The sequence below is a fragment of the Phyllobates terribilis genome, unplaced genomic scaffold (assembly GCF_046119375.1).
Source record: "Phyllobates terribilis strain yellow unplaced genomic scaffold, ASM4611937v1 Scaffold_4__5_contigs__length_816908805, whole genome shotgun sequence".
NCBI lineage: Eukaryota > Metazoa > Chordata > Amphibia > Anura > Dendrobatidae > Phyllobates > Phyllobates terribilis.
Genome location: NW_027362764.1, coordinates 375,937,632 through 375,953,419, shown reverse-complemented (window position 1 = coordinate 375,953,419; position 15,788 = coordinate 375,937,632).

The following is a 15,788-nucleotide window of genomic DNA, read 5'->3' as shown; positions in this document are numbered from 1 at the left end:
GTTTTCGGGCACAGCAGGGGGACTTTCGGGCTCTGCGACGGGGAGCTGGGGCAGGTAAGCGGTGTCACGGCTTGGGGTATAGGCGTCCCCTTTACCTGCCTCCATGCGTTCGGCTCCCTCCTCGGCGCCGTCTCCGGCCTTGGGTCCTCCCGCGCCATCCTCAGAGGCGGTCTGCTTCCTCATCTCGGCTGGCGTGCTCCGAGTCTTGGTTTGCTGGGCCATCTCCCGGCTCCACTCCGCCAATATCTCGCGCTGTACCCGGGCCATCCTCCGTGCGAGGCCCTCCAGGGCAGTCTGTGCACACTCCCGGTCTCGGGGGAGCTGTGCAAGGACCTCCACTAGGCCTAGTGGGGTCGTGGTGTCCAGCAGGCTCCTGACCAACGGGTCGGTGCTGCTCTGCTCTTCTTCCAGCAGGCTCCTGGCCAGCGGGCCGGTGCTGCTCTGCTCTCTGGACATCTCCGGGTGAGCTTCTCTGCTACTCCTTGTTAGACTTCTTGCCTCCGGGTGCGCCCGCTCCAGTCTGCTCCAGGCGGCACCCATCTTCGCTCTTTTCTTTCGTCTCCTCCCACTTCGAGGGCGGTCCCGGGGCATCTCGGTGACTGTCAGCTCCAGGGGTAGTTCTTTCACGCTGACAGACACCTCCAGCATCACAGTCTCTGTTGGTGGGGGCGGTTTCCACTTTTGGCGCCATTTTCTGTCCTGGCCCACGATGGGAGGCGGCCTCCTGCCCTCCTTTGGCACGCCCATAATGGCGTCCGCTGCTCTTCCAAGGCGGGAAATCTTCGGATTTGGCGGGAAGCGTCGCCCAGTGGCGGGAAACTCTGCAGATGGCGGGAACAAGCTGGAAATGGCGGACAATCGGCGGGAAACGACCTGTGATGGGGTCCGATGGCGTGGACCCTCCGGAACCGGCGGGAGACTTCTTTCTGAGGTAAACTTGCACTTTTCTTCAGGCACGCAGTACCCGGGTGTTGCGGGCACGTAATCCTGCCGACTACGCCAAAGTTGACGCGCCCCCTGGGACATATTCCTTTTTGAGGGGAATACCCGGCACCGGATCAGATGGGGGGTTGTAGTCTCCGAGCGGCTGTGACCCGGTCCCGTGCCCAGGGCGTCAAGCTCAGTGTGATGTGGCAGTTCTACAGATGTTACTAAAGTTCTTTTGTGTCGACTACGCCACCCGTTGTGATGCGGTCACTGTGGCCGCCGCTGCAGCAGGGTCCGCTGAGGCTGATGGTGGGTGCGCAGCTTGGTGAGATAACCCCCAACGGGAGGGGTATAGCCTCAGAGGGGACAGGCGCAGAGGATGGGGGTTGTGGTGGTGTAGTGCAGACGGCAGTGAAGACAGAGTCGGGTTGTGCAGTTAAGGGTGTTTACTTACTGCAGATGTTATACTGGTCACTCCAGCTGCTAGTGACCACCCGAGCCGTGCTGCGTCCACCAGGTCCTGGATCCAGCCAACCCCCAAACAAGTCCGGAGCGTGGCCCTGAGCTCTCCCTCTGTCCTTTCTTCAGCCGTCCCCACCAGTGATCCACCTAGGTCCAGCTCACTCGGGCCTTCTGTTGGGACACCCTTGGCCCTGGGTTCCCTGACCCTTCATGTGGTGTGCCTTCGGGGTGAATGTGGTGGGTGACCGTGGCAGACACTGCCCACGGTCTCCGGTCTCTGGCTGGGGATTGTTTTTACCCCCACCAGTTTGGGTTCCGGTACCCTTTTGCTGACTCCTCACCCGGTGCTCTGATTTGGGTTCTTGGGTCCCTTCTCTTCTGTGCTCTGGGTCTTTCTCTTTTCTCCTCTCTCACTCTGGGTCTTGGTCTTTCTTCTCTCCTCTCCTAACTTGTTCTCTGCAGCTGATCCTCTCTGCATCTGACTCTCTGCGTCTGACCCTGATTCTAGTTGGTGCCCACCTTATATATCCCTCTATGTGTGAGCTCAGGTGACCAGCACCCAATGAGCTCCTAACTTTACCCAGGCTGCTCCCCCTATCTGCCCCTACACTACTTGGGATGTACCACCCCCCTCCCACTCCAGCCAGGAACAGACTCGGTCGTACCTGCACATTTCTAAGTGGGAGTACCGTTGGTCTGTTCCTCGGAAATGGGATGTATGTAGTGCATGCAGCCTACCGAGCTCAGTCCCACACTCCATCCTTGCCCGGGAGTGGAATATCACACCTCTGGGTTGAGGTGCAATACTCCTGTAGCAGCCGAACCCTCAGGGTGCTACACGTGCACCAAAATTATAACTGGATTTTTTCTCAGTAATGATGAAAATTAATGTTAATACGCAGTTTGAGTGTACAGCGGGGTGGGGGGAGGGGCAGGGGATGGATCTCTGCAGGAACAATGAAGATCTCCATTTTTTTTTTCTCTTTCCCGCATTTACAGTGGGGAGGTGCAATCTGTCAGCCTATCAGCAGCGCCCACACGGAGCGAAGTGCTTTTTTTCACACAAGCAAGGGCATGTGCCATTGGCAGTGTATGTCACATGTCCTTGCCCTATAAGACCAAGCCATTTTCCCCGTCGCCACCATTTTCTCACTGCTGCAGCTGCGTGTTAGACGGCACCGCTGTTGCTGCGTGCGCTATACCTTGTTAATTTCAAGCCAATTTTCGCACAAATCTACAGATAGCTTGGGAGTAGGGAATAGTTGTGATTGCAGTCCTTTTAAGGACTAGGTTACAGCATTTCCTACGACTTTTATCAGGCAGGTCTGTGCTCTTAAATAGATAGATTGTGGGAATAAAGACTAATTGTAATTGGAGTCCTTTTCAGGACTAGGTTACATCAGTTCCTATCAGTTTTTGCCAGGCAGGTCTGTGCCAGTGCTGTGCAAGTTTTTTTCACAGCATTTGGCTGAATCTAGCAAAGCTAATCCTTTTTGGCCTATTGCAGAGTGTGTTAGTCAGTGGAGTAGCCTATCTGTGTTGCAAGATATACCACCTGTGTATAGAATACCAATTTTTTTACTGCACCTAGTGAAGTAAAATCTTTTGGGCATAGCATCATTCTATTAGTCCATCTATACTGACCTCCATCAGGTTGCAAATTGAATATAATTTTTTTCTGCATCTAGCTCTGAAAAAATATTGGGCTTCTAGCTGTGTGTGGGACTTGTTCTATTAATCCATCTATACAGACCTCCATCAGGTTGCAAACTGAATATATTTTTTTCTGCATCTACCTCTGAAAAAATATTGGGCTTCTAGCTGTGTGTGGGACTTGTTCTATTAATCCATCTATACAGACCTCCATCAGGTTGCAAACTGAATATATTTTTTTCTGCATCTACCTCTGAAAAAATATTGGGCTTCTAGCTGTGTGTGGGACTTGTTGTATTAGTCCATCTATACTGACCTCCATCAGGTTGCAAACTGAATATATTTTTTTCTGCATCTACCTCTGAAAAAATATTGGGCTTCTAGCTGTGTGTGGGACTTGTTCTATTAATCCATCTATACAGACCTCCATCAGGTTGCAAACTGAATATATTTTTTTCTGCATCTACCTCTGAAAAAATATTGGGCTTCTGGCTGTGTGTGGGACTTGTTGTATTAGTCCATCTATACTGACCTCCATCAGGTTGCAAACTGAATATATTTTTTTCTGCATCTACCTCTGAAAAAATATTGGGCTTCTAGCTGTGTGTGGGACTTGTTCTATTAATCCATCTATACAGACCTCCATCAGGTTGCAAACTGAATATATATTTTTTTCTGCATCTAGCTCTGAAAAAATATTTGGCCTTCTAGCAGTGTGTGGGACTTTCTCTATTAGTCCATCTATACTGACCTCCATCAGGTTGCAAATTGAATATAATTTTTTTCTGCATCTAACCCAGCCAATAGTTTTGGCCTAATACCACAGTTTGGCCACTCAGCTCTGCTCGGTTCCCATCCATTGTTTTTTTGTGCAAACAACTCCAGAGTTGTTAGTTAACCACCAAAATGAGTGGAAAAAGGCCTGCTGCTGGTGGAAAGGGGAATAGGCGTGTTGGGAAGGGGAAAAAAGGTTGTGTCCGTGGGGTAGGTGTTAAAGCAACAGTAACATCTGCAGAAGAAAGACCATCTTCCAGCCAAACTAAAATGTCTACTTCTTTTAGCGGACAATGTGATAAGATCCCTTTCTTACGGCCACGCCAATCGCTACAAATTCCAGATGAGGCACAAAAACAGCAGGTGCTTCAACGGATATCAAGTGCTCCTTTAAGTGGGCTCTCCTCCACATCAACTTCAACATCACAAATACTCCAGTCCTCAAAGGTGTCACCCCAATCGCACTTGCTTCCTCACAGCTCCCAAATCTCCAGCTGCCCGTCTGAGTATGAGGTAGAACAGATGGTTGAGTCTGCAGAGCTGTTTATTCATACTATAGCCTGGGAATCAGAGGTCGACTCCAGCGCTTCTGTGAATCCAGACGAGGAAATGATCTGCACTGATGCCCAGAATCTTTATGAGTCGGATCCAGGACCAGACACAGAAGGTTCTGACCATAATGTAGACCCTCATTCTCAATCTGTAACTCCTGTTGGTGGAGACAATGAGGAAGACGATGATAAGACTCAAATACCTGATTGGAGCGACAACTTTAGTTTTTTGTCAGGGCAGGAACAGGTTGGCTCTGAGGACGACGGGTGTGATAACGCACAGGGTGATGATGATGAGGTTGGAGATCCCACTTACTGTCAACCCACAGTCAGCCAAGAGATGAGATCAGCAGAGGAGGTGGAGGAAGATGCTAGTGACGACGAGGTCAGGTTGCGCCTTCCTGGACAGAGACGTAGTACTGGAAGCACGTCAACAACTGCATCCTCAAACACAACTCTGCCTCTCACCACAAGTCGTGGTGGCTCTTCAGGTCGCATGGGTGCTAAGCCTTGCATAGCCTGGGCATTTTTTCAGATCGATAAAGATGACCCAACTCATGTTATCTGTAACATTTGTCAGCAAAAGCTAAGTAGAGGCCAAAAAATACATAGTTTGAGTACTTCATGCATGAACCGGCACATGGACATGAAGCATAAGTTGCAGTGGGAAGCTCAGTGTGCTACAATGCGGCCTAGCCGGCCGGGCCAACCACCGTCTGCCATATCTTGTGCATCCGCGGCCTCTTCATCCTCTGTGACTGGGGGGACAGCAGTCACACCTGTTTTGGGGCGCAGACCTGCCACCTCTTTACCCGCAACAGCCAGCGTGATTGGCAGGTCATCATTTTCTTTGGAGGTGGTAACACCAGCTGGTGTTGAGCGCTGTCCGACATCGATAGCACCACCTTTGGATCAAGGCAACCTAACATGTCCGCCTGCATCTTCCTCACAGACCGGCAGTTTGCCGGGGACACCCTTATCAACCCCGTCTAAGCACAATAGCCAGCCCTCGGTCCCTCAGATGTGGACAAGTAAAAGACCATTTCCTCCTAGCCATGAGAAAGCTAAGAGGTTGAATTTCACCATCTGCAAGTTCTTGGCTACAGAAATGCTGCCTTTCCGCCTGGTGGACACAGAGGATTTTCGAGACCTTATGTCCGTCGCAGTGCCCCAGTACCAGATGCCCAGTCGGCACTACTTCTCAAAGAAAGGTGTGCCTGCGCTCCACCAGCATGTCGCACACAACATCACCGCTTCTTTGAGAAACTCTGTGTGTGACAGGGTGCATTTCACCACAGACACTTGGACGAGTAGGCATGGACAGGGGCGTTACATGTCGCTGACTGGGCACTGGGTAACTATGGTGACAGCAGGACAAGGGGCTGCTGTCCAAGTCTTGCCGTCCCCACGAGTTGTGCGTCAATCCTCTTTATGTCAAAGTTCCTCCACTGCTTCTGCCTCCTCAACCTCCTCTCGGTCTTCCACCTGCACCCAAAGCCTGTCTGGTCATGCCACAAGCTTTCTAACTGCGCAGAAGGGATCCTGCACACCTCCTTACTATGCTGGCAGTAGGGCTCAACGTCATCAGGCGGTTTTTACATTGAAATGTCTGGGAAATGTGAGTCACAGAGCTGAGGAGTTGTGGTCAGCTCTGGAGAACCAATTTCATGAATGGTTGTCTCCACTGGACCTGAAACCAGGGAAGGCCGTGTGCGACAATGCTGCAAACCTGCCTTAACAAGAAGGTGGGCACTGCTATGAAATAATAAATGTTATGGGGTGCTATAGTAACCTGATATAGTTACATAATATAAGAAAGAAGAGAAAAGACTCAGGATATACAACCATGCACACCCAATATTAGAAAAATGAAAAAATCTTTATTACATGATTACAGACTGACAACACAGAAAAATAAAAACAATTAAAAACAGACAAAGCATAGCAATATTCATAGGGGAGGAATAATATAGTGTTCCAAAGTAATAAATCCCCCTAAAGCCACAGGTATCATTTAATATAATATATTTACCATCTCATAATACAATAAGGCTTATTGACCAAGCTATGTCACCCTAATAAAGGGTGGCACAGTACCACTAGACCAAATAAGGATAATAAACCACGTACTCCCAAATAATCGGACCATACATAATAATAAATAGATCAAGGAATAGAGGAATGAGTGGAAGTAGTAGTCTGCTTAAACTAGGGGCCCTTGTAATATAAGCGTATGTCAAAACATATCATCCCACCTGGTATACAATATGGGATCATGAATGAAGGCCCTATATATAATCAAGCAGACACTCTTAAGTGGTCAACGGAAAAGGTCAAAAATAATAAAGTGACATAGTTACCTGTTGGCACCAGAGACCCTACGCGTTACGCTGCTAGACCGCAGCTTCGTCAGGGGTATGTTGTCAGTGGACACATGTGTATATTAAATAGTCTATCCAATTTAGTGTGATTCCCTTCAGGTGAAAATAAATACCCTCACTAAGTCTCTCCAGTATCGTGGCGGATCGAACGATCATTTCCTGTTTCCACAGCGTGCGGCCCACGTGCTATGGTATGACACAACCGGAATTGAATAAAACGTCATATCCGGTCGGCGAAGCGCCGCCCCTTCCTATCACTCATGCGTTCCACCCAGACGCCATGGTGGAACGCAACCGGAACTAGACAGGAAACATCATATCCGGTTCTAGGAGCCGCCCCCATTGGGATCGCACGGGACATGGTCCCACAGCCACAAAAAAGAAAACAAAAAACAAGGCGCAAAAAATATATATATATATGTAAATAAACACCCCCGGAAGTAGCGCGTCCGCTACAAAAAATGCACCGGTACAGAGACAAGAGGGCTAGCCCTAATCAAGAAAAATGCCTGACTAGGCCAAGAACAAGATGAAAGATGTAATTAGAATCAGAAAGTCACCAAATGTGCATAAGAGTGTGACCAATCATGACAATACAAACATAGACATAAGACAAACCAACCACAAATGAACATAAAACAGACAACAATCATATACAGATTGTGGGCCATTACAAGGTGGCTGATAAAGTCTAATGACAATACATATAATATGCATATAGATGTAAGGGCATGGCATTTGCAATGATGACCAGAGATTATGTTCATTTGTGGTTGGTTTGTCTTATGTCTATGTTTGTATTGTCATGATTGGTCACACTCTTATGCACATTTGGTGACTTTCTGATTCTAATTACATCTTTCATCTTGTTCTTGGCCTAGTCAGGCATTTTTTGCGCCTTGTTTTTTGTTTTCTTTTTTGTGGCTGTGGGACCATGTCCCGTGCGATCCCAATGGGGGCGGCTCCTAGAACCGGATATGATGTTTCCTGTCTAGTTCCGGTTGCGTTCCACCATGGCGTCTGGGTGGAACGCATGAGTGATAGGAAGGGGCGGCGCTTCGCCGACCGGATATGACGTTTTATTCAATTCCGGTTGTGTCATACCATAGCACGTGGGCCGCACGCTGTGGAAACAGGAAATGATCGTTCGATCCGCCACGATACTGGAGAGACTTAGTGAGGGTATTTATTTTCACCTGAAGGGAATCACACTAAATTGGATAGACTATTTAATATACACATGTGTCCACTGACAACATACCCCTGACGAAGCTGCGGTCTAGCAGCGTAACGCGTAGGGTCTCTGGTGCCAACAGGTAACTATGTCACTTTATTATTTTTGACCTTTTCCGTTGACCACTTAAGAGTGTCTGCTTGATTATATATAGGGCCTTCATTCATGATCCCATATTGTATACCAGGTGGGATGATATGTTTTGACATACGCTTATATTACAAGGGCCCCTAGTTTAAGCAGACTACTACTTCCACTCATTCCTCTATTCCTTGATCTATTTATTATTATGTATGGTCCGATTATTTGGGAGTACGTGGTTTATTATCCTTATTTGGTCTAGTGGTACTGTGCCACCCTTTATTAGGGTGACATAGCTTGGTCAATAAGCCTTATTGTATTATGAGATGGTAAATATATTATATTAAATGATACCTGTGGCTTTAGGGGGATTTATTACTTTGGAACACTATATTATTCCTCCCCTATGAATATTGCTATGCTTTGTCTGTTTTTAATTGTTTTTATTTTTCTGTGTTGTCAGTCTGTAATCATGTAATAAAGATTTTTTCATTTTTCTAATATTGGGTGTGCATGGTTGTATATCCTGAGTCTTTTCTCTTCTTTCTTATATAATGCTGCAAACCTGGGTGCAGCCCTTCGCCGGGGCAATGTCACACACGTGCCTTGTATGGCTCACGTGTTGAACCTGGTTGTCCAGCAATTTTTAGCCCACTTTCCCAGACTAGATGGCCTTCTGCAGAGGGCACGGTCGCTGTGTGCTCACTTTCGCCGTTCGCATCCCGCAGCTCAGCGACTTACATCTCTACAGAAGTCGTTGGGCCTGCCACTTCACCGGCTAAAATGCGATGTGCCTACCCGGTGGAATTCAACTCTGCACATGTTGCAGCGACTGTGGCAGCACTGACAAGCCCTGGTGCAATACGTTCTGACGTATAGCCTGGGCCAACGAGATCCAGAGGTGGGGCAAATCACGCTGGAGGAGTGGTCTCAGATCAGGGACCTATGCACCCTTCTGCACAGTTTTGAAATGGCGACGAAGATGTTTAGTGCTGACGATGCCATTATCAGCATGACTATTCCGGTGATTTACATGCTGGAGCACATGTTAAACAGAATTCGGAGTCAGGTGGTGGCACAAGAGGAGGTGGAGGAAGTAGAGGAGGAGGAGTTGTATGCGGAAGGGCTAACATCTGCAAGGTCCAGACGGTCGGCAGCACCAAGGCGGCAGGCATGTGAGGGTGGGGGAGATGGTTTTACCAGGGCGCATGGTAGCAGCCAAACTAGTGAGGAAGGTGCAGGAGCCCAGGAAGAAGTGGAGGACGAACTGATGGAAGACTCATCAGATGAGGGAGACCTTGATCACATTTCTGTTGTGCGAGGTTGGGGGGAGAGGACAGAGGAAGGAAGCATGATTGTTACCTCGCCACCAACACAACAGGGACTTGGTGCTCCTGGATGCGCAACACACATGAGTGCCTTCTTGCTGCACTACCTGCAACATGACCCTCGAATTGTGAGAATTAGAAATAATCCTGACTAGTGGGTTGCCACACTGTTAGATCCCCGGTACAAAAGTAAATTTGCAGAAATTATTCCTGCCATAGAAAGGGATGCACGCATGCAGGAGTATCAGCAGAGACTGTTGCAGAATCTTACATGTGCTTTTCCACAAAATACCAGTGGTGCACGTAGTGAATCTCACAGTTCCAACTTGCCAACCGTGGGACCGTCAAGTGTTCAGCACTCAAACCGTAACAGAACCACAGTATCTGCTGGTAACATCAATTTTGCGGAATCATTTCACCACTTTTTTAGCCCATCCTTTGCAAGGCCACAGGAGACAAGAAGTCTGACACATAGTCAACGCCTAGAGACGATGGTACAGGAGTATCTCCAAGTAAACATTGAAGCCACGACTGTGTCACTGGACCCTTGCTCTTTTTGGGCTTCCAATCTGGATAAATGGCCGGAGCTAGCCACTTACGCCTTGGAGATCTTGTCATGCCCCGCAGCCAGCGTTCTGTCTGAACGTGTGTTCAGCACTGCTGGTGGTGTGCTGACAGATAAGCGCACGCGGCTCTCCACTGATAATGTAGACAGGCTCACGTTCATAAAGATGAACAAATCATGGATCCGAAACGACTTTTCTACCCCTGTGTCATCCTGGGGAGAGTAAAAGCTTGATGATTGGTTAAAATCACCCTACCAACTGTTTTAAGCTTTCAAATTACTAATCATGTTTATCTGTATCTTGGCTGGAAAATTATTTGGGCTTTGTAGCAGTGTGCAGCACTGATTCTATTAGGCCATCTATAATAAGCTCCACCAGATTTAAAATTACTAATCATGTTTATCTGTATCTTGACTGGAAAATAATTTGGGCTTTGTAGCAGTGTGCAGCACTGATCCTATTAGGCCATCTATACTAAAGCTTCACCAGATTTAAAATTAATAATAATTTTTAGCTGCATCTAGCCCGGAAAATAATTTTGGGGCTCCGAGATGCGCAAGACACATAAGTGCCTTCTTGCTGCACTACCTGCAGCATGACCCTCATATTGTCAGAATTCGAAGTAATCATGACTACTGGGTTGCCACACTCTTAGATCCCCCAAACTTTTCGATCAACCTTTTCATTTTAATAAAGACCAAAAAAATGGTCATTTTTGAAATTATAAGCATTAGCAGGTTGTTAGAAACTGAAATCAGTTTTCAACTCAAAACTTTATTCTAGGTGATGTTACATTTTCACATAGGACCCCTTGTTCGAAAGGAGCTTCTGAACTCTCTCGTCCATTGAATTTGTCAGGTTTTGGATGGTTTCTGCTTCAATTGTTTTGCATGAGGACAGAATACCCTCCCAGAGCTGTTGCTTAGATGTGAACTGCCTCCCGCCATCATAGACACTCCTTTTAATGATGCTCCAAAGGTTCTGAATGGGGTAGAGGTCAGGGGAGCATGGGGGTCACACCATAAGTTTGTCCCCTTTTATGCCCATATCAGCCAGAGATGCAGATGTTTTATGTGCAGCATGAGATGGTGCATTATCATGCAGAAAAATGATCTTGCTGTGAAATACACGGTTCTTCTTCTTGAACCATGGCAGAAAGTGCTGTTTGAGAAAATCAACATACATTATGGAGTTCATCTTTAGCGCCTTCAGGGATCCTAAAGGGGCCGACAATCTCTCTCCCCATGATTCCAGCCCAAAACATTACTCCACCTCCTCCTTGTTGGCGCTGTAGCCGTGTTTGCGTGGGGTGTCCATCAACCAGCCATCCTCCACTCCATCCATCTGGACCATCGAGCGCTGCGCGGCACTTATCCGTGAACAAAACAGTTTTGAAATCAGTCTTCATGTAATGTTTGGCCCACTGGAGCCGTTTCTGCTTGTGTGAAGTGGATAGAGGAGGTCGACAGGATGGCGTATGCACAGCTGCAAACCTCTGAAGGACCCTGCATCTTGTTGTTCGGGGGACGTTGGAGGCACAAGCAGCTTCAAAAACTTGTCTGCTGCTATGACAAGGCTTTTTTGCCACTGCTCTTTCAACCTGACGTAATTGCCTGTAGGAAAGAGTCCTCAATTTGCCCTTATCAGCACGCACACATGTGTACTGTGAATCAGCTACATACTTCTTGATTGCCAAGACACTTCATCCTGATCATCGCACAATGTTGATTGTAGTCATGCCTTGACCTAAACACTCCACAATTTGTTGCTTCTCAGCAGCCGACACATCCTTTTTCTTTCCCATTTTGGCAGAAAATGTAGGCTGCTTAATAATGTGAGACAGCCTTCTTAAGTAGTCTTGCCTTTCATTGGACACACCTGCCAAACTAATTAGCACAGGTGTCTGCAATTGCTTACAGTGATATAAAGAGCCCTGACACACATCACCATCAATGAGTTTAACTGACAAACAAACAAATTCTTCCCTTATCACTCCTAAACACTTTTTGCATAATAATTTGGAACACAGTGTACATGTGCTTTTCCACAAAACACCAGTGGTTCACGTAGTGAATCTTACAGTTCTAACTTGCCAACCGTGGTCTGTATGGAGTTGTTCAATAAAGGGCCCAAAATTAAGATAACATAGATGGGAGAGGTCTCTATGAATAGGAATTCCTAAGTATTTGATACCCTGTGAGGGCCAGGCAAAGGGAAAGTTGGACTGGATGGAATCCTATATGGATTTGGGGAGGGAGACATAGAGGGCCTCAGACTTCGCTGCATTGATTTTAAAATTTGACCATGTAACAAAGTGATCTATTTCAGCCATAACAGCATGGATGGATATATGTGATTGAGTGATATATACTAGGACATCATCAGCAAATAGAGAGCACTTGTACTCGGTGCCTCCCACCTCAATCCACCTAATATTGGGGTTATGGCGAATTGATGAGAGCAGGTGCTCCGTCACTAGGATGTATAAGAGAGGGGACAGAGAACATCCCTGCCTTGTCCCATTGGTGATTGTGAAAGGTGATGAAAATGTTCTGACGTGCCCCCTGGGCCTTGGGACACCCGGAGCCGGACCCTTTTTGGTGGATGCTGGTGGTTGTAGTTCCGTGGCTCAGGGCGGTCAAACCAGTGGCGGAACTATTTATGTGGTTTTGATGTTTAAATGTCCGACTACGCCACCCGTGGATTGCGGTCAGAGTGAACCGCTGAGGCTGGTGTTGTGGGTGCAGCAGAGTGTAGCATAACTCCCCACGGGAGGAGTATAGCCTCAGGGCAGTGTATGCGGAGGATGGGGGTGATGGTGCAGGGCAGCAGCAGTAATGACACGGAGTCAGTGATGCAGTCCAGGGCCTTTACTCACAGTTCTTATTATCCAGACCACGTCTGCAGGTAACGGCTGCCCACGTCGTACTGTGCTCACCAGGTGAGGGGCTCAGACAACTCCCAGATAACTTTGGAGTGCTTCACAGGACCCCCTTTGTGTGTCCTTTGTCTGGCCTTTCTTACCAACCCTTCTGTCCGGCTGCCTCGGGCCTCCTCTTGGTAAACTTGGCGACAGTTTCCCTGACCCTATGTGGTGCCTTCCTAGTGGGTGTAGCGAGGGGCTGCGCCACATAAAATGTCACAGCCTCCTGTTTCTAGCTGAGGGTCGTTTCCTGCCTCCACTAGTTTCGGGGACCGGTCTCCCCCTTTGGCCTGACCCCTGAGATCCCTTCGTTCCTCGTTCCTGGAGCCTTCTCCGCTCCTCTTCCTTCCTTCTCCCTCTTCCAGGCCTGGGCCTCTGTTACTAGGCCCGCCTCCAGAGCAGAGCTCATGCAGAGCCCCTGCTCCCTGCCACTTCTGCTCAGACTTCTCTGCACTGAACTAAGATGGTGCCCACCTTTTATACTCCCTTCTCAATGCACCCAGGAACTGCTTCCTCCCTGCTCCTGCACTACAGGGTTCCCCTTCCTCAGTGTTCCCTCCCCCCACTCCAGCCAGGGACAGGGACTGTCGTGCCCATCTCAGGGGCATATTGGTCGCCCTGCCCCACGGCAATGTGGTGTAATGCATGCAGGTGTCGGGTCCTGATCCACACTCCATCCTTACCTGAGAGTGAGATATCACACCTCTGGGTGAGGTGCAATACGTCTGTAGCAACCGAGCCCTCAGGGTGCTACAGTTCCATTTATCTTCAGCCTAGGTGACGTATTGCGATACAGGGCCGTGATTTTGGCTATAAAAGGGTCCCCTAGACCCCTACCCCAAGCTTTTTAAGAGAATCATATATGGCGTGCCAGGAGACTCTATGGAATGCTTTCTCAGCATCCAACGAGAGTATCTAATTACAAATTTTTAACTGCATCTAGCCCAGGAAATACTTTGTGCCTAGTTGCAGGGTCTGCTAGTCAGCGGATTATCCCGGCTGTTAAGCAAGCTACACCACCTGTAGTTTGGACACTTCATTTTTTCAAAGGAAATGCTTCGGGACCACGGGATACTCAGTGAAGAGCATCAGGAGGCACCCCAAGGCATAGGGGCTCGGACTGGCAGTAGGATGCCTTGCGGTGGACAGCCGAGCTCGATCCTTATAAAAGCTTTTTAACTGCAGCAGCTTTAGTGGACGCTACTGGAGCTGGAATTACGCGGCTGCTGGCATGAGACTTGCCCTCCAATAGATCCTTGTAAATGGATTTAAAGTGTATTTATTCAAATTAGAGAGACAATTTAAATTAAAAAGCTTAGAGCTGCCTCCACAACAGGGGGGCTCGCTCGACCCACCAGCGGACAGGCACCAGTATTGGGAGAGGGGGGCTGGCCGTCAGGGTTCACCGCGGCTCTGGCACAAACCCGGCGACACGGAGGTGGCACGGGCAGGAGCGGACTGAACGTGTCGGCTTCTCACTTTTTGGATTTTAGAAGGGCATGACATGCCTATATCTGTGTCTCCCCCTCCTTTTACTCCTCCACCTCTTTTCTTTTCGCATGACTATATGTACTTGTCACTTTTCCATGTGTTAGTTGTGTCTTCTGAGCAGTTTGTCAGCTTTTGGACACCTTTGAAGGTGTTTTCTATGTGTTTCTATGTGTTTTTGTTTGCCTGCCATTGGTGTTAACGGTGTTCGAAGGTGTTCGACGAACAGTTCGACGAACAGTTCGGCGAACACACGGGTGTTCGACGAACCGAACCGAACTCGAACACTACGGGGGTGGCTCAACACTACACTTAACTCATCCATTACGTCCCTCAGTGACCTGTCGGAGGCATCCTCTACATCAATGTCCACTCGTTCAGGGACCATCGCTAAAAGAATCAGGGAATTTAATTATCACCCATACAACAGGATTTTAGATCCCCTGATAAGAAAAAGAAAGATAACAAGGTAATTAATCTGAGCATACAAGTTCTTACACCATCCAATCTTTCTCTTTTGAATAAACGTCAGTCATTTTCTCCCACAGCAGGTTTTGACACGTTTACAACTGTCAAAAACCTTCACATCGTTGCATGCTCATTGTTGTTCAAAAAACATTTCTTTGATCCTTAACTTCTTGATTTTTATGCTGGAGGATTTAGACCTTGAACACAACAGATCTGAAGGAGGTAAGATACCTCCCTCTATCTGTCCATGCTCCAGGAAGTTTCCCCCACTTTCCATATATGCCAATATTGACCTCTTTGTACAGATTGTCACGAAAGATTTCTTGCAAATCCCACATCATATGTATGAGAACAATCTGTCAAAGGGAGAGCGTGAGCGTCTGCAATTATTACAAAATTTACCTGATGTGCTGCTGAAGCCAGCAGACAAGGGGGAGAACATTGTCATCTGGCCAAAAGTACTATACAAAAAGGAGACCTTTCGCCAGTTGAATAACAAAATCTGTTGCAAAAAAATGACGTTCAACTCCTTGTCTGCTTATATCAGTGAATTTCAATCCATCCTTACCAGGGCAGCGGAGAAGGGTGTGATGACTGAAGATCTGGCTTAAGCACTACTAATAACGGAACGAACTATTCCAACACTATATTTACCAAAAATCCCTAAAAATATTGAAACTCCACCGAGATGCCCCATTATTTCAGGAAGGGGAACTTCCTGGAACATGTGAACATATGGATTGATTCAAAACTTCAACCATTAGTTGAGTCCTTGCCATTTTTCTTAAAGGAAACTGGCAAAATCTTCGCCTAGTTGATGACCACCACATCAATGTAGACTCCACATTAGTGACAGCGGACGTTGAGTCACTGTACACTAACATCAAGCACTGATGGTTTGAAGGCAACAAAAATTATTTGGACATGTCCAACTTACCAGTGGACATAAAGA